The following is a 22,377-nucleotide window of genomic DNA, read 5'->3' on the forward strand; positions in this document are numbered from 1 at the left end:
TAGTTTCAATCTGCCTACCTCTGGGTTATGGACCCAGCATGCTTCCATTACAGTACTCTGCTGCACATGTAAGTGCAAGAGATCCTGAAGCACTCACTCATCATGGGAAAGTACCAATGTGTTTCTTCATTGGTTGATGGAAGAAACATCATACAAAAACTCTCCACATTATTGACTTTTTAAAATGTTTCTAGGAATCGTTCTAGATGAATGCTTATTAGCCTTTGTCAGTATGTACTTTTGCAAAGTGTCGCGGTGGCGCAATCAGAAAGTGTGTAAGGCTATTAACCAAAAGGTTGGTGGTTCAATCCCACCCAGGGACTTAATTGACCTTGTTATCAGATTTTGGTGATCTTTAAGTAGACAAGTCAAAATTTCAAACCCCCTGTTATGGTGTAGGGTACCTGGCCTTCTCTGATGTAATCAGAGTTAGATTTGATTCAGTGATTTTATAAAAACAGCTAGGAAGCACAATTTAGCAGTGGGTTGCAGAGAAAAAGAAAAATGCTGGCAGAAAAATCCAATTGAGTGATTAAACAGCTCTTCATTTTCTGGCTTTATTTTTATGCTAACTAATTTGTTCTCTGAAAAGTGTCCACAAAGCCAAGTATCTGATTAACATATTTGTAGGGATGGTTTTTCACCTATTACTAAATTAAACTTGCTTCATTGGAAAGGCAGCAAGATGCATCCTCATTTCAATATCTACTGAAATAATACAGGTTGACACCAGGAAACATTAACGCCACTGCATCCTTGCTGCTTTCTCATGTGGAAGTCTGTTTAATGTGAAAACAAGGTGATATCTAATTAGCACACAGGTAAGGAATTAAGAAAATCTTTATTTAAGGGTGAAGATGTTTCGCACAAAATCGTTGCCCCAATGCATCATTGAAATTCAAGCTGGAAAGATGATTTTAATATATCACTTGTACATTTTGTATTGCCCTTCTGGTGACAATGTAGTTTGTTTTTGTCAATTACCATTTTAATAATAGGGTAAAGAAAATTAAGTGGATTTTTGAAAGAAAACAATACTGTCAATATACTATTAAAACAAATTAAAATGGTAAAAGTTATTGTACTTTAAGTAAAAATAAAAGCTAAAATATCAATCCCAGTTTTGGATTACTTTAATGAACAACAAAAAAATGCATATAGCAAAGGATAGTTTCAATCTGCCTACCTCTGGGTTATGGACCCAGCATGCTTCCATTGCAGTACTCTGCTGCACATGTAAGTGCAAGAGATCCTGAAGCACTCACTCATCATGCGAAAGTACCAATGTGTTTCTTCATTGGTTGCTGGAAGAAACATCTTACAAACACTCTCCAGATTATTGACTTTTTAAAGTTTTTCTAGGAAACGTTCTAGATGAATGCTTATTAGTCTTTGTCAGTATATACTTTTTGCAAAGTGTCTCTGTGGCGCAATCGGTTAGTGTGTTCAGCTAACCCTTGTGCACTATCCTGACTTCTCCTCCTGTCTGCTTACTTTGTGCCTTCCAATGCACAATGCAAACTACAGGTAGTGCTGCAGGGCCCACACCCTTTTACTTGCCTTACGGAGCAGCTCTGGAGCTGTTTCAGTGCCAAGCTGCTGTAAGAAATAAGCTTGAATGCTTCAGAGGCTGGGGCATTGTCAACATGAGCCCCACACCAAAGGAGGGTGGAGGTGTTTAATGCGAACTAGGGGTCATCCAAGCGCCGCAAAAGGCCGCCATACCCTGCACGCCCCTTTTCTCTTTTCATATGCAGATGAGGATTGAAGCCAACTTTGACCCACTGCTTGGATGACATCACCATATGCAAATCCATCTGCTGCAGGCCTTCCCCCCGGAATGCTTGCACTAGTTGTTGCATTTGGTTTGTTGTTTGGGGGTGCTTCAGTATTAGGCAGCCTTCTGCCCTCCCATGTTCATCTGAAAATATGTGTTCTCCCTGCAGTTGTTGTCCCAAGATGAGAGTTCCCTTGTGCTGCCTCAGTTGAATCTCCTTTACTTGACAGAGATGTGCCTGAGCAGCGGCCCTCCCCAGCCCTATCCCAAATCATACTTATTTTGCATAGGAGATACCATGGTCATGAAGATTGTTCTCCCAGGGTGAGGTTCATTCATTGCATTTTGGGTATGCTGATCCCTGTGATTTCCCCAAATGTGGGTAACTCGACTGCATTATTTGTGGTAGTGGGGGACTGTGTTTGTGTTTTCCTCTGGTCAGCTCTGGTAAAAGTCAGATTTCTTTGTTTCAGATCTTCCTCTAGCCTTGTTCTTCTTTCGAGAGTTCCCTTGTGCTTCCTCAGTTGGATCTCCTTCAGTTGACAGGGCGGTGCCCGAGCAGCGACCCTCCCCAGCTCAAGCCCAACTCCTACTTACCTGCCAGGTGAGATACTATGATCATGAAGGTGCTTCTTCCAGGGCAAGGCTTACCCATTGCACTCTGGGTGTGCTGCCCCTGCGATTTCCCCAAATGTGGGAAACTTGACTGCATAATTTGTGTTTCCCCTGGTCGGCTCTCGTATAATTCAGATCTCTTTGTCTCAGGTCTCTCTCCAGCCTAGTTTGCTGTCTGTTTCCACTTCTTTTTTCTTGAGCCCCTCCCTTTTATACCCTTGTGCACTATCCTGACTTCTCCTCCTGTCTGCTTACTTTGTGCCTTCCAATGCACAATGCAAACTACACACCCTTTTACTTGCCTTACAGAGCAGCTCTGGAGCTGTTACAGTGCCAAGCTGCTGTAAGAAATCAGCTTGAATGCTTCAGGGGCTGGGGCATTGTCAACATGAGCCCCACACCGAAGGAGGGTGGGGGTGTTTAATGCGAACTAAGGGTCATCCAAGCGCCGCAAAAGGCCGCCATGCCCTGCATGCCCCTTTTCTCTTTTCATATGCAGATGAGGGTTCCAGCCAACTTTGGCCCACTGCTTGGATGACATCACCGTATGCAAATCCGTCTTCTGCAGAACTTCCCCCAGGAATGCTTGTACTAGTTGTTGCATTTGGTTTGTTGTTTGGGGGTGCTTCAGTATTAGGCAGCCTTCTGCCCTCCCATGTTCATCTGAAAATATGTGTTCTCCCTGCAGTTGTTGTCCCCAGATGAGAGTTCCCTTGTGCTGCCTCAGTTGAATCTCCTATACTTGACAGAGATGTGCCTGAGCAGCGGCCCTCCCCAGCCCTATCCCAAATCATACTTATTTTGCATAGGCGATACCATGGTCATGAAGATTGTTCTCCCAGGGTGAGGTTCATTCATTGCATTCTGGGTATGCTGACCCCTGTGATTTCCAAAATGTGGGAAACTCGACTGCATTATTTGTGGTAGTGGGGGACTGTGTTTGTGCTTTCCTCTGGTCAGCTCTGGTAAAAGTCAGATTTCTTTGTCTCAGATCTTCCTCTAGCCTTGTTCTTCTTTCGAGAGTTCCCTTGTGCTGCCTCAGTTGGATCTCCTTCACTTCACAGGGGGTGCCCGAGCAGCAATCCTCCACAGCTCTGGCCCAACTCCTACTTACCTGCCAGGTGAGATACTATGATCTTCACTGTTAGGGCAATCAGGATGTGGAATTCCCTGCCAGGGAAGGTGGTAATGGCGGACTCTGTAATTGGATTTAAAAAAGGAATGGATACATTTCTGAATGAAAAAGCTATCCAAGTTTATAATACTTAAAATATCAACATGGTTAATCCGGGGGTAACATGAGTTGTAGTAGCTAACTAGTCATAATACATTATTAAGCAAGTATGTAGAATCATCACAACTTAAAACAGGTTGAACACGATGGGCAATTTGCCTCTATTCAACCTCAAAAACTATGTTACTATATGTTACTATATTACTATGTTACTGTAGTATACAGAACACCACAATGCAATGAGCAGTGATAGTGAGCACTGATGAGGATACTAGAACTGACACTGAGCAGCAAGATGCAGCACTGGACTATTAGTAATGTACTGTAGTATGCTGAGCACAACAATGCAGCACAAGACAATGAGCAGTGATACTGAGCACTGATGAGGATACTACTGAGAACTGACACTGAGCAGGAGAGACACACTACTAGTATTACTGAGCAGCAATAAGTATCCACTGATACTGAGCACTGATATTGAGATTTCCACTGAGAGAACATAGCCACGTCCTCTCCGCTCTCTCTTCAATGCACGAGTAAAAATGGCGGCAACGCGCAGCTCTTTATATGGAATCCGAATCTCGCGAGAATCCGACAGCGGGATGATGACATTTTCCCTTGTTCATAGAATTTGGGAGTCATTTTGATCCCAAAGTATTATTAACCTCAATAACCATAATTTCCACTCATTTTCAGTCTATTCTTAACACCTTACACCTCACAATATTATTTTTAGTCCTAAAATTTGCACCGAGGTCGCTGGATGACTAAGCTCAGCGACCCAAGTGGCCGACACAAACACCTGGCCCATCTAGGAGTGTCACTGCAGTGTCACGCAGGATAGCCCTTCCAAAAAACACTCCCCAAACAGCACATGACGCAAAGAAAAAAAGAGGCGCAATGAGGTAGCTGTGTGACTAAGCTCAGCGACCCAAGTGGCCGACACAAACACCTGGCCCATCTAGGAGTGGCACTGCAGTGTCACGCAGGATGGCCCTTCCAAAAAACACTCCCCAAACAGCACATGACGCAAAGAAAAAAAGAGGCGCAATGAGGTAGCTGTGTGACTAAGCTCAGCGACCCAAGTGGCCGACACAAACACCTGGCCCATCTAGGAGTGGCACTGCAGTGTCACGCAGGATGGCCCTTCCAAAAACACTCCCCAAACAGCACATGACGCAAAGAAAAAAAGAGGCGCAATGAGGTAGCTGTGTGACTAAGCTCAGCGACCCAAGTGGCCGACACAAACACCTGGCCCATCTAGGAGTGGCACTGCAGTGTCACGCAGGATGGCCCTTCCAAAAAACACTCCCCAAACAGCACATGACGCAAAGAAAAAAAGAGGCGCAATGAGGTAGCTGTGTGACTAAGCTCAGCGACCCAAGTGGCCGACACAAACACCTGGCCCATCTAGGAGTGTCACTGCAGTGTCACGCAGGATGGCCCTTCCAAAAAACACTCCCCAAACAGCACATGACGCAAAGAAAAAAAGAGGCGCAATGAGGTAGCTGTGTGACTAAGCTCAGCGACCCAAGTGGCCGACACAAACACCTGGCCCATCTAGGAGTGGCACTGCAGTGTCACGCAGGATGGCCCTTCCAAAAAACACTCCCCAAACAGCACATGACGCAAAGAAAAATAAAAGAAAAAAGAGGTGCAAGATGGAATTGTCCTTGGGCACTCCCACCCACCCTTATGTTGTATAAACAGGACATGCACACTTTAACCAACCCATCATTTCAGTGACAGGGTCTGCCACACGACTGTGACTGAAATGACGGGTTGGTTTGGACCCCCACCAAAAAAGAAGCAATTAATCTCTCCTTGCACAAACTGGCTCTACAGAGGCAAGATGTCCACCTCATCATCATCCTCCGATTCATCACCGTGTACATCCCCCTCCTCACAGATTATCAATTCGTCCCCACTGGAATCTACCATCTCAGCTCCCTGTGTACTTTGTGGAGGCAATTGCTGCTGGTCAATGTCTCCACGGAGCAATTGATTATAATTCATTTTAATGAACATCATCTTCTCCACATTTTCTGGAAGTAACCTCGTACGCCGATTGCTGACAAGGTGAGCGGCGGCACTAAACACTCTTTCGGAGTACTACTTGTGGGAGGGCAACTTAGGTAGAATAAAGCCAGTTTGTGCAAGGGCCTCCAAATTGCCTCTTTTTCCTGCCAGTATACGTACGGACTGTCTGACGTGCCTACTTGGATGCGGTCACTCATATAATCCTCCACCATTCTTTCAATGGTGAGAGAATCATATGCAGTGACAGTAGACGTCATGTCCGTAATCGTTGGCAGGTCCTTCAGTCCGGACCAGATGTCAGCATCAGCAGTCGCTCCAGACTGCCCTGCATCACCGCCAGCGGGTGGGCTCGGAATTCTGAGCCTTTTCCTCGCACCCCCAATTGCGGGAGAATGTGAAGGAGGAGCTGTTGACCGATCAAGTTCCACTTGACTTGATAATTTTCTCACCAGCAGGTCTTTGAACCCCTGCAGACTTGTGTCTGCCGGAAAGAGAGATACAACGTAGGTTTTAAATCTAGGATCGAGCACGGTGGCCAAAATGTAGTGCTCTGATTTCAACAGATTGACCACCCGTGAATCCTGGTTAAGCGAATGAAGGGCTCCATCCACAAGTCCCACATGCCTAGCGGAATCGCTCTGTCTTAGCTCCTCCTTCAATGTCTCCAGCTTCTTCTGCAAAAGCCTGATGACGGGAATGACCTGACTCAGGCTGGCAGTGTCTGAACTGACTTCACGTGTGGCAAGTTCAAAAGGTTGCAGAACCTTGCACAACGTTGAAATCATTCTCCACTGCGCTTGAGACAGGTGCATTCCACCTCCTATATCGTGGTCAGATGTATAGGCTTGAATGGCCTTTTGCTGCTCCTCCATCCTCTGAAGCATATAGAGGGTTGAATTCCACCTCGTTACCACTTCTTGCTTCAGATGATGGCAGGGCAGGTTCAGGCGTTTTTGGTGTTGCTCCAGTCTTCTGTACGTGGTGCCTGTACGCCGAAAGTGTCCCGCAATTCTTCTGGCCACCGACAGCATCTCTTGCACACCCCTGTCGTTTTTTAAATAATTCTGCACCACCAAATTCAAGGTATGTGCAAAACATGGGACGTGCTGGAATTTGCCCAGATATAATGCACGCACAATATTGCTGGCGTTGTCCGATGCCACAAATCCACAGGAGAGTCCAATTGGGGTAAGCCATTCTGCGATGATCTTCCTCAGTTGCCGTAAGAGGTTTTCAGCTGTGTGCGTATTCTGGAAAGCGGTGATACAAAGCGTAGCCTGCCTAGGAAAGAGTTGGCGTTTGCGAGATGCTGCTACTGGTGCCGCCGCTGCTGTTCTTGCGGCGGGAGTCAATACATCTACCCAGTGGGCTGTCACAGTCATATAGTCCTGAGTCTGCCCTGCCCCATTTGTCCACATGTCCGTGGTTAAGTGGACATTGGGTACAACTGCATTTTTTAGGACACTGGTGAGTCTTTTTCTGAGGTCTGTGTACATTTTCGGTATCGCCTGCCTAGAGAAATGGAACCTAGATGGTATTTGGTACCGGGGACACAGTACCTCAATCAAGTCTATAGTTGGCTCTGAAGTAATGATGGATACCGGAACCACGTTTCTCACCGCCCAGGATGCCAAGGCCTCAGTTATCCGCTTTGCAGCAGGATGACTGCTGTGATATTTCATCTTCCTTGCAAAGGACTGTTGGACAGTCAATTGCTTGGTGGAAGTAGTAAAAGTGGTCTTACGACTTCCCCTCTGGGATGACCATCGACTCCCAGCAGCAACAACAGCAGCGCCAGCAGCAGTAGGCGTTACACTCAAGGATGCATCGGAGGAATCCCAGGCAGGAGAGAACTCGTCAGAATTGCCAGTGACATGGCCTGCAGGACTATTGGCATTCCTGGGGAAGGAGGAAATTGACACTGAGGGAGTTGGTGGGGTGGTTTGCGTGAGCTTGGTTACAAGAGGAAGGGATTTACTGGTCAGTGGACTGCTTCCGCTGTCGCCCAAAGTTTTTGAACTTGTCACTGACTTATGATGAATGCGCTGCAGGTGACGTATAAGGGAGGATGTTCCGAGGTGGTTAACGTCCTTACCCCTACTTATTACAGCTTGACAAAGGCAACACACGGCTTGACACCTGTTGTTCGCATTTCTGTTGAAATACTTCCACACCGAAGAGCAGTTTTTTTTGGTATTTTCACCAGGCATGTCAATGGCCATATTCCTCCCACGGACAACAGGTGTCTCCCCGGGTGCCTGACTTAAACAAACCACCTCACCTCCCCAGCGCCAGCAACACCCATATCCTCCTCATCCTGGTGTACTTCAACACTGACATCTTCAATCTGACTATCAGGAACTGGACTACGGGTGCTCCTTCCAGCACTTGCAGGGGGTGTGCAAATGGTGGAAGGTGCATGCTCTTCACGTCCAGTGTTGGGAAGGTCAGGCATCGCAACCGACACAATTGGACTCTCCTTGTGGATTTGTGATTTTGAAGAACGCACAGTTCTTTGCTGTGCTTTTGCCAGCTTAAGTCTTTTCATTTTTCTAGCGAGAGGCTGAGTGCTTCCATCCTCATGTGAAGCTGAACCACTAGCCATGAACATAGGCCAGGGCCTCAGCCGTTCCTTGCCACTCCGTGTGGTAAATGGCATATTGGCAAGTTTACGCTTCTCCTCCGACGATTTTTATTTAGATTTTTGAGTCCTTTTTTTTACTGATCTTTTGTGTTTTGAATTTTACATGCTCTGTACTATGACATTGGGCATCGGCCTCGGCAGACGACGTTGATGGAATTTCATCGTCTCGGCCATGACTAGTGGCAGCAGCTTCAGCACGAGGTGGAAGTGGATCTTGATCTTTCCCTATTTTTGGAACCTCAACATTTTTGTTCTCCATATTTTAATAGGCACAACTAAAAGGCACCTCAGGTAAACAATGGAGATGGATGGATACTAGTATACTTATGGATGACGAGTGACTGACGACACAGAGGTAGCTACAGCCGTGGACTACCGTACTGCGTCTGCTAGTATAGAGATGATAATTAATGATATAAAAAAAATATATATATAACTACTGTAGGTATATATTATATAATGACGGACCTGGTGGACACTGTCAGCAGACTGCTAAACTACTAGTATGATGAAGACAGAAAAAAAAACCCCACCACAGGTAGGTAGGTATACAATTATGGACGAGCACTGACGACACAGAGATAGCCACAGCCGTGGCCTACCGTACTGCGTCTGCTAGTATAGAGATGATAATTAATGATATAAAAAAAAATATATATAACTACTGTAGGTATATATAATGTAATGACGGACCTGGTGGACACTGTCAGCAGACTGCTAAACTACTAGTATGAAGAAGATAGAAAAAAAACTTCACCACAGGTAGGTATACAATTATGGACGAGTGACGACACAGAGGTAGGTACAGCCGTGGACTACCGTACTGCGTCTGCTAGTATAGATAATATACTAAATATATTACTACTGTAGGTATATAATATAATGACGGACCTGGTGGACACTGTCAGCAGACTCCTAAACTACTAGTATGAAGAAGATAGAAAAAAAAACCCACCACAGGTAGGTAGGTATACAATTATGGATGAGCACTGACGACACAGAGATAGCCACAGCCGTGGCCTACCGTACTGCGTCTGCTAGCATAGATAATATACTAAATATATTACTACTGTAGGTATATAATATAATGACGGACCTGGTGGACACTGTCAGCAGACTGCTAAACTACTAGTATGAAGAAGATAGAAAAAAAAACCCCACCACAGGTAGGTATACAATTATGGACGAGTGACGACACAGAGGTAGGTACAGCCGTGGACTACAGTACTGCGTCTGCTAGTATAGATAATATACTAAATATATTACTACTGTAGGTATATAATATAATGACGGACCTGGTGGACACTGTCAGCAGACTCCTAAACTACTAGTATGAAGAAGATAGAAAAAAAAACCCCACCACAGTTAGGTATACAATTATGGACGAGTGACGACACAGAGGTAGGTACAGCCGTGGACTACCGTACTGCGTCTGCTAGTATAGATAATATACTAAATATATTACTACTGTAGGTATATAATATAATGACGGACCTGGTGGACACTGTCAGCAGACTCCTAAACTACTAGTATGAAGAAGATAGAAAAAAAACACCCCACCACAGGTAGGTATACAATTATGGACGAGCACTGACGACACAGAGATAGCCACAGCCGTGGACTACCGTACTGCGTCTGCTAGTATAGATAATATAATAAATATATTACTACTGTAGGTATATAATATAATGATGGACCTGGTGGACACTGTCAGCAGACTCCTAAACTACTAGTATGAAGAAGATAGAAAAAAAAAACCCACCACAGGTAGGTAGGTATACAATTATGGACGAGCACTGACGACACAGAGATAGCCACAGCCGTGGACTACCGTACTGCGTCTGCTAATATAGAGATGATAAAGATGATAGAGATGAAAAAAAAATATAACACTACTGCAGGTAAATATTTATATAATATAATGTATGACCGACCTGCTGGACACTGTCAGCAGAATGCGTTTATAGAATAAAAAAAAAAAACACCACAGGAGTGTTTAACTTTTTCAGGCAGACAATATACTGGTGGTCACACTGGCAGCAAAAGTGTGCACTGTACTCCTGCTATAACTGCTCCCCAGTCTCCCCCACAATTAAGCTGTGTGAGCAGTGAGCACTCAGCACAGTCAGATATACATAGATGATATATCATGCAGCACACTGAGGCTGAGCACATATATGGTATGTGTATCGTTTTTTTTCAGGCAGAGAACGGATTATAAATAATAAAACTGGTGGTCACTATCAGCAAAACTCTGCACTACTGAGTACTCCTGACAAGTTCAACTGCTCCCCAAATTAGTAGTAAATCAAATGTCACTCGTCTCTATCTTCTAATCTAAACGGAGAGGACGCCAGCCACGTCCTCTCCCTATCAATCTCAATGCACGTGTGAAAATGGCGGCGACGCGCGGCTCCTTATATAGAATCCGAGTCTTGTGAGAATCCGACAGCGGGATGATGACGTTCGGGCGCGCTCGGGATAACCGAGCAAGGCGGGAGGATCCGAGTCTGCTCGGACCCGTGCAAAAAAGGGTGAAGTTCGGGCGGGTTCGGATTCCGAGGAACCGAACCCGCTCATCTCTAATGGCCACCCAGCATGACGCCTCCCTTCTTGACCATGCTGTAATTGCAGTCGCACTGCAGTTCAGCGTGATCATAAAAAATGGTGTAGCCTCCTGCTGGTGCAGACTGTATGTGCGCGCAGGAAGCCGCCACCATTTTTGTGATCACAGCGGCTGAATGTGATGTCATACAGCCGCTGTGACCACGCCCCCTGTGTCTCCTCCATTGCAGACCCCATTTTGAAGCCTTGCCCCCGCACCGCTCCATCCCTGACTTGGAAATGGAGTGTTGCTGACCCCCCTCTCCCCCCCTGCCCCGATTGACAGGCAGAGGCGATCGCATTCTCTGCGGGGTGCCGCAGAAAATGCAGGCACATGCGTATGCTCTTAGCAATTTTTGCAGTTGGATCGCTTATTGTGATTGCAATCCAACCTGAATCAGGCCCTATTACCTATCACAATGCGCTGCGGGCAGTACAAAATTGGTTTAATATAGGAGAAAAACCCCCAGACCTGTGCTCCTTAACTGTACCTGGTGGCTAGTGGAGCGGCTGCCCAGTAATCAGTGTCCACGACAGTGCGCACACGGTCCACCCCCTACGGCCACGCTCCCCTTCATCAGCGGCCTCGTGATCCGGAAGGGCGGTGTGTGTGTGACTGACCTTAGGAAGAAACCGGAGCCTCCGCTGCAGTGACCCAGCAACCAGGGCACGGGAGTATACAGCGCCGCTGGGAGTGATGAAGCTGCAGTAAAGATGTCTATTAGACCTAGCCTGCTGCAGCCCTTGTAGATTCTCATAAAACAAGTTCTTCTTTTCTTGTCAAAATTAATAGCTAAGAATAGGCTGCCTGAGGCAGGCCCCTGTTAAGTGGCCTGCTACTGAAGGCACCAACTACAAACTGAGCTCCCTGTTCATGGAAGCGGGGTTATAGAGGAGAATGCACTGAGCTTCTTGGGAACAGTCAAAAGCTTTGAGCCGGTTGGTGCCTCAGATCAAGATCCTACTCTACACACCAATGTGAATCCTTGTGGAGTCCAGTGTACCCCACAGAAGAAATTAATGTGTCACACCCATTGGCAGCAACCTTAGAATAGCTGCTGACGGGCACAATTGAGAAAGGAAGGGGGGGGGGGACATTTGAATCCAACACATAGATGCAATTCAAATATGTAATTTGTACCTTCCTATTTTAAAATATAATGGATGAACCTCACCCTGTGAGAACAATCTTCATGATCAAGAGATCTCATATGCAAAATAAGTATGAGTTGGGATAGGGCTGGGGAGGGTGGCTGCTCGGGCAGCCCCTCCCCCGTCAAGTTAAGGAGATTCAACTGAGGAAGCACAAGGGAACTTTCGTCTGGGGACAACAACTGCAGGGAGACCACATCTTTTCAGATGAACATGGGAGGGCGGAAGGCTGCCTAATACTGAAGCACCATCAAATATCAAACCATATGCAACAACTAGTACAAGCATTCCTGGGGGAAGGTCTGCAGAAGACGGATTTGCATACGGTGATGTCATCCAAGCAGTGGGCCAAAGTTGGCTGGAACCCTCATCTGCATATGAAAAGAGAAAAGGGGCATGCAGGGCATGGCGGCCTTTTGCGGTGCTTGGATGACCCTTAGTTCGCATTAAACACCCCCACCCTCCTTTTGTGTGGGGCTCATGTTGGCTCTGCCCCAGCCCCTGAAGCATTCAAGCTGATTTCTTGCAGCAGCTGGGCACTGTAACAGCTCCAGAGCTGCTCTGTAAGGCAACTAAAAGGGTGTGGGCCCTGCAGCACTACCTGTAGTTCGCATTGTGCGTTTGAAGGCACAAAGTAAGCAGACAGGAGGATAAGTCAGGATAGTGCGCAAGGGCATAGAAGGGAGCGGCTCAAGAAAAGAGAAGTGGAAACAGACAGCAAACTAGGCTGGAGAGAGACCTGAGACAAAGAGATCTGAATTATACGAGAGCCGACCAGGGGAAACACAAATTATGCAGTCAAGTTTCCCACATTTGGGGAAATCGCAGGGGCAGCACACCCAGAGTGCAATGGGTGAGCCTTGCCCTGGGAGAAGCACCTTCATGATCATAGTATCTCACCTGGCAGGTAAGTAGGAGTTGGGCTAGAGCTGGGGAGGGTCGCTGCTCGGGTACCCCCCTGTAAAGTGAAGGAGATCCAACTGAGGCAGCACAAGGGAACTCTCGAAAGAAGAACAAGGCTAGAGGAAAATCTGAGACAAAGAAATCTGACTTTTACCAGAGCTGACCAGAGGAAAGCACAAACACAGTCCCCCACTACCAAAAATAATGCAGTCAAGTTTCCCACATTTGGGGAAATCACAGGGGTCAGTATACCCAAAATGCAATGAATGAACCTCACCCTGGGAGAACAATCTTCATGACCATGGTATCTCCTATGCAAAATAAGTATGATTTGGAATAGGGCTGGGGAGGGCCGCTGCTCAGGCACATCTCTGTCAAGTAAAGGAGATTCAACTGAGGCAGCACAAGGGAACTCTCATCTGGGGACAACAACTGCAGGGAGAACACATATTTTCAGATGAACATGGGAGGGCAGAAGGCTGCCTAATACTGAAGCACCCCCAAACAACAAACCAAATGCAACAACTAGTGCAAGCATTCCTGGGGGAAGTTCTGCAGAAGACGGATTTGCATACGGTGATGTCATCCAAGCAGTGGGTCAAAGTTGGCTTCAACCCTCATCTGCATATGAAAAGAGAAAAGGGGCGTGCAGGGCTTGGCGGCCTTTTGCGGTGCTTGGATGACCCCTAGTTCGCATTAAACTCCTCCACCCTCCTTTGGTGTGGGGCTCATGTTGGCCATGCCCCATCCCCTGAAGCATTCAAGCTGATTTCTTGCAGCAGCTGGGCACTGTAACAGCTCCAGAGCTGCTCTGTAAGGCAAGTAAAAGGGTGTGGGCCCTGCAGCACTACCTGTAGTTTGCATTGTGCATTGGAAGGCACAAAGTAAGCAGACGGGAGGAGAAGTCAGGATAGTGCACAAGGGTATAGAAGGGAGCGGCTAAAGAAAAGAGAAGTGGAAACAGACAGCAAACTAGGCTGGAGAGAGACCTGAGACAAAGAGATCTGAATTATACGAGAGCCGACCAGGGGAAACACAAATTATGCAGTCAAGTTTCCCACATTTGGGGAAATCGCAGGGGCAGCACACCCAGAGTGCAATGGGTGAGCCTTGCCCTGGGAGAAGCACCTTCATGATCATAGTATCTCACCCCCCTGTCAAGTGAAGGAGATCCAACTGAGGCAGCACAAGGGAACTCTCGAAAGAAGAACAAGGCTAGAGGAAGATCTGAAACAAAGAAATCTGACTTTTACCAGAGCTGACCAGAGGAAAACACAAACACAGTCCCCCACTACCACAAATAAAGCAGTCGAGTTTCCCACATTTGGGGAAATCACAGGGGTCAGCATACCCAGAATGCAATGAATGAACCTCACCCTGGGAGAATAATCTTCATGACCATGGTATCTCCTATGCAAAATAAGTATGATTTGGAATAGGGCTGAGCAGCGGCCCTCCCCAGCCCTATTCCAAATCATACTTATTTTGCATAGGAGATACCATGGTCATGAAGATTGTTCTTCCAGGGTGAGGTTCATTCATTGCATTCTGGGTATGCTGACCCCTGTGATTTCCCCAAATGTGGGAAACTTGACTGCATTATTTGTGGTAGTGGGGGACTGTGTTTGTGCTTTCCTCTGGTCAGCTCTGGTAAAAGTCAGATTTCTTTGTCTCATATTTTACTCTAGCCTTGTTCTTCTTTCGAGAGTTCCCTTGTGCTGCCTCAGTTGGATCTCCTTCACTTGACAGGGGGGTACCCGAGCAGCGACCCTCCCCAGCTCTAGCCCAAATCCTACTTACCTGCCAGGTGAGATACTATGATCATGAAGGTGCTTCTCCCAGGGCAAGGCTCACCCATTGCACTCTGGGTGTGCTGCTCCTGCGATTTCCCCAAATGTGGGAAACTTGACTGCATAATTTGTGTTTCCCCTGGTCGGCTCTCGTATAATTCAGATCTCTTTGTCTCAGGTCTCTCTCCAGCCTAGTTTGCTGTCTGTTTCCACTTCTCTTTTCTTGAGCCGCTCCCTTCTATGCCCTTGCGCACTATCCTGACTTCTCCTCCTGTCTGCTTACTTTGTGCCTTCCAACGCACAATGCGAACTACAGGTAGTGCTGCAGGGCCCACACCCTTTTACTTGCCTTACAGAGCAGCTCTGGAGCTGTTACAGTGCCCAGCTGCTGCAAGAAATCAGCTTGAATGCTTCAGGGGCTGGGGCATAGCCAACATGAGCCCCACACCGAAGGAGGGTGGAGGTGTTTAATGCGAACTAGGGGTCATCCAAGCGCCGCAAAAGGCCGCCATGCCCTGCACGCCCCTTTTCTCTTTTCATATGCAGACGAGGGTTGAAGCCAACTTTGACCCACTGCTTGGATGACATCACCATATGCAAATCCGTCTTCTGCAGAACTTCCCCCAGGAATGCTTGTACTAGTTGTTGCATTTGGTTTGTTGTTTGGGGGTGCTTCAGTATTAGGCAGCCTTCTGCCCTCCCATGTTCATCTGAAAATATGTGTTCTCCCTGCAGTTGTTGTCCCCAGATGAGAGTTCCCTTGTGCTGCCTCAGTTGAATCTCCTTTACTTGACAGAGATGTGCATGAGCAGCGGCCCTCCCCAGCCCTATTCCAAATCATACTTATTTTGCATAGGAGATACCATGGTCATGAAGATTGTTCTCCCAGGGTGAGGTTCATTCATTGCATTCTGGGTATGCTGACCTCTGTGATTTCCCCAAATGTGGGAAACGCGACTGCTTTATTTGTGGTAGTGGGGGACTGTGTTTGTGTTTTCCTCTGGTCAGCTCTGGTAAAAGTCAGATTTCTTTGTTTCAGATCTTCCTCTAGCCTTGTTCTTCTTTCGAGAGTTCCCTTGTGCTGCCTCAGTTGGATCTCCTTCACTTGACAGGGGGGTGCCCGAGCAGCGACCCTCCCCAGCTCTAGCCCAACTCCTACTTACCTGCCAGGTGAGATACTATGATCATGAAGGTGCTTCTCCCAGGGCAAGGCCCACCATTGCACTCTGGGTGTGCTGCCCCTGCGATTTCCCGAAATGTGGGAAACTTGACTGCATAATTTGTGTTTCCCCTGGTCGGCTCTCGTATAATTTAGATCTCTTTGTCTCAGGTCTCTCTCCAGCCTAGTTTGCTGTCTGTTTCCACTTCTTTTTTCTTGAGCCCCTCCCATCTATACCCTTGTGCACTATCCTGACTTCTCCTCCCGTCTGCTTACTTTGTGCCTTCCAATGCACAATGCAAACTACAGGTAGTGCTGCAGGGCCCACACCCTTTTACTTGCCTTACAGAGCAGCTCTGGAGCTGTTACAGTGCCCAGCTGCTGCAAGAAATCAGCTTGAATGCTTCAGGGGCTGGGGCATAGCCAACATGAGCCCCACACCGAAGGAGGGTGGAGGTGTTTAATGCAAACTAGGGGTCAGCCAAGCGCCGCAAAAGGCCACCATGCCCTGCACGCCCCTTTTCTCTTTTCATATGCAGACGAGGGTTGAAGCCAACTTTGACCCACTGCTTGGATGACATCACCATATGCAAATCCATCTGCGGCAGGCCTTCCCCCAGGAATGCTTGCACTAGTTGTTGCATTTGGTTTGTTGTTTGGGGGTGCTTCAGTATTAGGCAGCCTTCTGCCCTCCATGTTCATCTGAAAATATGTGTTCTCCCTGCAGTTGTTATCCCCAGATGAGAGTTCCCTTGTGCTGCCTCAGTTGAATCTCCTTTACTTGACAGAGATGTGCCTGAGCAGCGGCCCTCCCCAGCTCTATCCCAAATCATACTTATTTTGCATAGGAGATACCATGGTCATGAAGATTATTCTCCCAGGGTGAGGTTCATTCATTGCATTCTGGGTATGCTGACCCCTGTGATTTCCCCAAATGTGGGAAACTCGACTGCTTTATTTGTGGTAGTGGGGGACTGTGTTTGTGTTTTCCTCTGGTCAGCTCTGGTAAAAGTCAGATTTCTTTGTTTCAGATCTTCCTCTAGCCTTGTTCTTCTTTCGAGAGTTCCCTTGTGCTGCCTCAGTTGGATCTCCTTCACTTGACAGGGGGGTGCCCGAGCAGCGACCCTCCCCAGCTCTAGCCCAACTCCTACTTACCTGCCAGGTGAGATACTATGATCATGAAGGTGCTTCTCCCAGGGCAAGGCTCACCCATTGCACTCTGGGTGTGCTGCCCCTGCGATTTCCCCAAATGTGGGAAACTTGACTGCATAATTTGTGTTTCCCCTGGTCGGCTCTCGTATAATTCAGATCTCTTTGTCTCAGGTCTCTCTCCAGCCTAGTTTGCTGTCTGTTTCCACTTCTCTTTTCTTTAGCCGCTCCCTTCTATACCCTTGTGCACTATCCTGACTTCTCCTCCCGTCTGCTTACTTTGTGCCTTCCAATGCACAATGCAAACTACAGGTAGTGCTGCAGGGCCCACACCCTTTTACTTGCCTTACAGAGCAGCTCTGGAGCTGTTACAGTGCCCAGCTGCTGCAAGAAATCAGCTTGAATGCTTCAGGGGATGGGGCATGGCCAACATGAGCCCCACACCAAAGGAGGGTGGAGGAGTTTAATGCGAACTAGGGGTCATCCAAGCACCGCAAAAGGCCGCCAAGCCCTGCACGCCCCTTTTCTCTTTTCATATGCAGATGAGGGTTGAAGCCAACTTTGACCCACTGCTTGGATGACATCACCGTATGCAAATCCGTCTTCTGCAGAACTTCCCCCAGGAATGCTTGCACTAGTTGTTGCATTTGGTTTGTTGTTTGGGGGTGCTTCAGTATTAGGCAGCCTTCTGCCCTCCCATGTTCATCTGAAAATATGTGTTCTCCCTGCAGTTGTTGTCCCCAGATGAGAGTTCCCTTGTGCTGCCTCAGTTGAATCTCCTTTACTTGACAGAGATGTGCCTGAGCAGCGGCCCTCCCCAGCCCTATTCCAAATCATACTTATTTTGCATAGGAGATACCATGGTCATGAAGATTGTTCTCCCAGGGTGAGGTTCATTCATTGCATTTTGGGTATACTGACCCCTGTGATTTCCCCAAATGTGGGAAACTTGACTGCATTATTTTTGGTAGTGGGGGACTGTGTTTGTGCTTTCCTCTGGTCAGCTCTGGTAAAAGTCAGATTTCTTTGTCTCAGATTTTCCTCTAGCCTTGTTCTTCTTTCGAGAGTTCCCTTGTGCTGCCTCAGTTGGATCTCCTTCACTTTACAGGGGGGTACCCGAGCAGCGACCCTCCCCAGCTCTAGCCCAACTCCTACTTACCTGCCAGGTGAGATACTATGATCATGAAGGTGCTTCTCCCAGGGCAAGGCTCACCCATTGCACTCTGGGTGTGCTGCCCCTGCGATTTCCCCAAATGTGGGAAACTTGACTGCATAATTTGTGTTTCCCCTGGTCGGCTCTCGTATAATTCAGATCTCTTTGTCTCAGGTCTCTCTCCAGCCTAGTTTGCTGTCTGTTTCCACTTCTCTTTTCTTGAGCCGCTCCCTTCTATGCCCTTGCGCACTATCCTGACTTATCCTCCTGTCTGCTTACTTTGTGCCTTCAAACGCACAATGCGAACTACAGGTAGTGCTGCAGGGCCCACACCCTTTTAGTTGCCTTACAGAGCAGCTCTGGAGCTGTTACAGTGCCCAGCTGCTGCAAGAAATCAGCTTGAATGCTTCAGGGGCTGGGGCAGAGCCAACATGAGCCCCACACAAAAGGAGGGTGGGGGTGTTTAATGCGAACTAAGGGTCATCCAAGCACCGCAAAAGGCCGCCATGCCCTGCATGCCCCTTTTCTCTTTTCATATGCAGATGAGGGTTCCAGCCAACTTTGGCCCACTGCTTGGATGACATCACCGTATGCAAATCCGTCTTCTGCAGACCTTCCCCCAGGAATGCTTGTACTAGTTGTTGCATATGGTTTGATATTTGATGGTGCTTCAGTATTAGGCAGCCTTCCGCCCTCCCATGTTCATCTGAAAAGATGTGGTCTCCCTGCAGTTGTTGTCCCCAGACGAAAGTTCCCTTGTGCTTCCTCAGTTGAATCTCCTTAACTTGACGGGGGAGGGGCTGCCCGAGCAGCCACCCTCCCCAGCCCTATCCCAACTCATACTTATTTTGCATATGAGATCTCTTGATCATGAAGATTGTTCTCACAGGGTGAGGTTCATCCATTATATTTTAAAATAGGAAGGTACAAATTACATATTTGAATTGCATCTATGTGTTGGATTCAAATGTCCCCCCCCCCTTCCTTTCTCAATTGTGCCCGTCAGCAGCTATTCTAAGGTTGCTGCCAATGGGTGTGACACATTAATTTCTTCTGTGGGGTACACTGGACTCCACAAGGATTCACATTGGTGTGTAGAGTAGGATCTTGATCTGAGGCACCAACCGGCTCAAAGCTTTTGACTGTTCCCAAGAAGCTCAGTGCATTCTCCTCTATAACCCCGCTTCCATGAACAGGGAGCTCAGTTTGTAGTTGGTGCCTTCAGTAGCAGGCCACTTAACAGGGGCCTGCCTCAGGCAGCCTATTCTTAGCTATTAATTTTGACAAGAAAAGAAGAACTTGTTTTATGAGAATCTACAAGGGCTGCAGCAGGCTAGGTCTAATAGACATCTTTACTGCAGCTTCATCACTCCCAGCGGCGCTGTATACTCCCGTGCCCTGGTTGCTGGGTCACTGCAGCGGAGGCTCCGGTTTCTTCCTAAGGTCAGTCACACACACACCGCCCTTCCGGATCACGAGGCCGCTGATGAAGGGGAGCGTGGCCGTAGGGGGTGGACCGTGTGCGCACTGTCGTGGACACTGATTACTGGGCAGCCGCTCCACTAGCCACCAGGTACAGTTAAGGAGCACAGGTCTGGGGGTTTTTCTCCTATATTAAACCAATTTTGTACTGCCCGCAGCGCATTGTGATAGGTAATAGGGCCTGATTCAGGTTGGATTGCAATCACAATAAGCGATCCAACTGCAAAAATTGCTAAGAGCATACGCATGTGCCTGCATTTTCTGCGGCACCCCGCAGAGAATGCGATCGCCTCTGCCTGTCAATCGGGGCAGGGGGGGAGAGGGGGGTCAGCAACACTCCATTTCCAAGTCAGGGATGGAGCGGTGCGGGGGCAAGGCTTCAAAATGGGGTCTGCAATGGAGGAGACACAGGGGGCGTGGTCACAGCGGCTGTATGACATCACATTCAGCCGCTGTGATCACAAAAATGGTGGCGGCTTCCTGCGCGCACATACAGTCTGCACCAGCAGGAGGCTACACCATTTTTTATGATCACGCTGAACTGCAGTGCGACTGCAATTACAGCATGGTCAAGAAGGGAGGCGTCATGCTGGGTGGCCATTAGAGATGAGCGGGTTCGGTTCCTCGGAATCCGAACCCGCCCGAACTTCACCCTTTTTTGCACGGGTCCGAGCAGACTCGGATCCTCCCGCCTTGCTCGGTTATCCCGAGCGCGCCCGAACGTCATCATCCCGCTGTCGGATTCTCACAAGACTCGGATTCTATATAAGGAGCCGCGCGTCGCCGCCATTTTCACACGTGCATTGAGATTGATAGGGAGAGGACGTGGCTGGCGTCCTCTCCGTTTAGATTAGAAGATAGAGACGAGTGACATTTGATTTACTACTAATTTGGGGAGCAGTTGAACTTGTCAGGAGTACTCAGTAGTGCAGAGTTTTGCTGATAGTGACCACCAGTTTTATTATTTATAATCCGTTCTCTGCCTGAAAAAAAACGATACACATACCATATATGTGCTCAGCCTCAGTGTGCTGCATGATATATCATCTATGTATATCTGACTGTGCTGAGTGCTCACTGCTCACACAACTTAATTGTGGGGGAGACTGGGGAGCAGTTATAGCAGGAGTACAGTGCACACTTTTGCTGCCAGTGTGACCACCAGTATATTGTCTGCCTGAAAAAGTTAAACACTCCTGTGGTGTTTTTTTTTTTTATTCTATAAACGCATTCTGCTGACAGTGTCCAGCAGGTCGGTCATACATTATATTATATAAATATTTACCTGCAGTAGTGTTATATTTTTTTTTCATCTCTATCATCTTTATCATCTCTATATTAGCAGACGCAGTACGGTAGTCCACGGCTGTGGCTATCTCTGTGTCGTCAGTGCTCGTCCATAATTGTATACCTACCTACCTGTGGTGGGTTTTTTTTTTCTATCTTCTTCATACTAGTAGTTTAGGAGTCTGCTGACAGTGTCCACCAGGTCCATCATTATATTATATACCTACAGTAGTAATATATTTATTATATTATCTATACTAGCAGACGCAGTACGGTAGTCCACGGCTGTGGCTATCTCTGTGTCGTCAGTGCTCGTCCATAATTGTATACCTACCTGTGGTGGGGTGTTTTTTTTCTATCTTCTTCATACTAGTAGTTTAGGAGTCTGCTGACAGTGTCCACCAGGTCCGTCATTATATTATATACCTACAGTAGTAATATATTTAGTATATTATCTATACTAGCAGACGCAGTACGGTAGTCCACGGCTGTACCTACCTCTGTGTCGTCACTCGTCCATAATTGTATACCTAACTGTGGTGGGGTTTTTTTTTCTATCTTCTTCATACTAGTAGTTTAGGAGTCTGCTGACAGTGTCCACCAGGTCCGTCATTATATTATATACCTACAGTAGTAATATATTTAGTATATTATCTATACTAGCAGACGCAGTACTGTAGTCCACGGCTGTACCTACCTCTGTGTCGTCACTCGTCCATAATTGTATACCTACCTGTGGTGGGGGTTTTTTTTCTATCTTCTTCATACTAGTAGTTTAGCAGTCTGCTGACAGTGTCCACCAGGTCCGTCATTATATTATATACCTACAGTAGTAATATATTTAGTATATTATCTATGCTAGCAGACGCAGTACGGTAGGCCACGGCTGTGGCTATCTCTGTGTCGTCAGTGCTCATCCATAATTGTATACCTACCTACCTGTGGTGGGTTTTTTTTTCTATCTTCTTCATACTAGTAGTTTAGGAGTCTGCTGACAGTGTCCACCAGGTCCGTCATTATATTATATACCTACAGTAGTAATATATTTAGTATATTATCTATACTAGCAGACGCAGTACGGTAGTCCACGGCTGTACCTACCTCTGTGTCGTCACTCGTCCATAATTGTATACCTACCTGTGGTGAAGTTTTTTTTCTATCTTCTTCATACTAGTAGTTTAGCAGTCTGCTGACAGTGTCCACCAGGTCCGTCATTACATTATATATACCTACAGTAGTTATATATATTTTTTTTTATATCATTAATTATCATCTCTACACTAGCAGACGCAGTACGGTAGGCCACGGCTGTGGCTATCTCTGTGTCGTCAGTGCTCGTCCATAATTGTATACCTACCTACCTGTGGTGGGGTTTTTTTTTCTGTCTT

General features: G+C 47.2%; 14 non-coding genes and 1 pseudogene across 14 annotated transcripts; 11 read left to right on the forward strand and 4 right to left on the reverse strand.

Moving 5' to 3' along the window:
* The first annotated feature begins 2,050 nt into the window (after positions 1-2,050).
* On the forward strand, positions 2,051-2,214 carry LOC135022980 (U1 spliceosomal RNA). The gene has a single exon (XR_010219990.1). It is a non-coding gene; the product is annotated as a U1 spliceosomal RNA (small nuclear RNA).
* A 152-nt stretch (positions 2,215-2,366) lies between these two features.
* On the forward strand, positions 2,367-2,529 carry LOC135022882 (U1 spliceosomal RNA). The gene has a single exon (XR_010219900.1). It is a non-coding gene; the product is annotated as a U1 spliceosomal RNA (small nuclear RNA).
* A 655-nt stretch (positions 2,530-3,184) lies between these two features.
* On the forward strand, positions 3,185-3,347 carry LOC135022802 (U1 spliceosomal RNA). Its single transcript, XR_010219824.1, has one exon. It is a non-coding gene; the product is annotated as a U1 spliceosomal RNA (small nuclear RNA).
* A 9,471-nt stretch (positions 3,348-12,818) lies between these two features.
* On the reverse strand, positions 12,819-12,981 carry LOC135022850 (U1 spliceosomal RNA). The gene has a single exon (XR_010219869.1). It is a non-coding gene; the product is annotated as a U1 spliceosomal RNA (small nuclear RNA).
* Positions 12,982-13,133: 152 nt separating this feature from the next.
* On the reverse strand, positions 13,134-13,297 carry LOC135022912 (U1 spliceosomal RNA). Its single transcript, XR_010219928.1, has one exon. It is a non-coding gene; the product is annotated as a U1 spliceosomal RNA (small nuclear RNA).
* A 674-nt stretch (positions 13,298-13,971) lies between these two features.
* On the reverse strand, positions 13,972-14,134 carry LOC135022914 (U1 spliceosomal RNA). The gene has a single exon (XR_010219929.1). It is a non-coding gene; the product is annotated as a U1 spliceosomal RNA (small nuclear RNA).
* Positions 14,135-14,232: 98 nt separating this feature from the next.
* LOC135022793 (U1 spliceosomal RNA) lies at positions 14,233-14,396 on the reverse strand. Its single transcript, XR_010219815.1, has one exon. It is a non-coding gene; the product is annotated as a U1 spliceosomal RNA (small nuclear RNA).
* Positions 14,397-14,445: 49 nt separating this feature from the next.
* On the forward strand, positions 14,446-14,609 carry LOC135022976 (U1 spliceosomal RNA). Its single transcript, XR_010219986.1, has one exon. It is a non-coding gene; the product is annotated as a U1 spliceosomal RNA (small nuclear RNA).
* Positions 14,610-14,761: 152 nt separating this feature from the next.
* Positions 14,762-14,924, forward strand: LOC135022861 (U1 spliceosomal RNA). Its single transcript, XR_010219880.1, has one exon. It is a non-coding gene; the product is annotated as a U1 spliceosomal RNA (small nuclear RNA).
* A 674-nt stretch (positions 14,925-15,598) lies between these two features.
* LOC135022816 (U1 spliceosomal RNA) lies at positions 15,599-15,762 on the forward strand. The gene has a single exon (XR_010219838.1). It is a non-coding gene; the product is annotated as a U1 spliceosomal RNA (small nuclear RNA).
* A 152-nt stretch (positions 15,763-15,914) lies between these two features.
* Positions 15,915-16,055, forward strand: LOC135022911 (U1 spliceosomal RNA; annotated as a pseudogene).
* Positions 16,056-16,749: 694 nt separating this feature from the next.
* On the forward strand, positions 16,750-16,913 carry LOC135022794 (U1 spliceosomal RNA). Its single transcript, XR_010219816.1, has one exon. It is a non-coding gene; the product is annotated as a U1 spliceosomal RNA (small nuclear RNA).
* Positions 16,914-17,065: 152 nt separating this feature from the next.
* On the forward strand, positions 17,066-17,228 carry LOC135022851 (U1 spliceosomal RNA). The gene has a single exon (XR_010219870.1). It is a non-coding gene; the product is annotated as a U1 spliceosomal RNA (small nuclear RNA).
* Positions 17,229-17,902: 674 nt separating this feature from the next.
* Positions 17,903-18,066, forward strand: LOC135022923 (U1 spliceosomal RNA). Its single transcript, XR_010219936.1, has one exon. It is a non-coding gene; the product is annotated as a U1 spliceosomal RNA (small nuclear RNA).
* Positions 18,067-18,218: 152 nt separating this feature from the next.
* Positions 18,219-18,381, forward strand: LOC135022852 (U1 spliceosomal RNA). Its single transcript, XR_010219871.1, has one exon. It is a non-coding gene; the product is annotated as a U1 spliceosomal RNA (small nuclear RNA).
* The last annotated feature ends 3,996 nt before the right edge of the window (positions 18,382-22,377 follow it).

This window comes from Pseudophryne corroboree, unplaced genomic scaffold, assembly GCF_028390025.1.
Source record: "Pseudophryne corroboree isolate aPseCor3 unplaced genomic scaffold, aPseCor3.hap2 scaffold_394, whole genome shotgun sequence".
NCBI lineage: Eukaryota > Metazoa > Chordata > Amphibia > Anura > Myobatrachidae > Pseudophryne > Pseudophryne corroboree.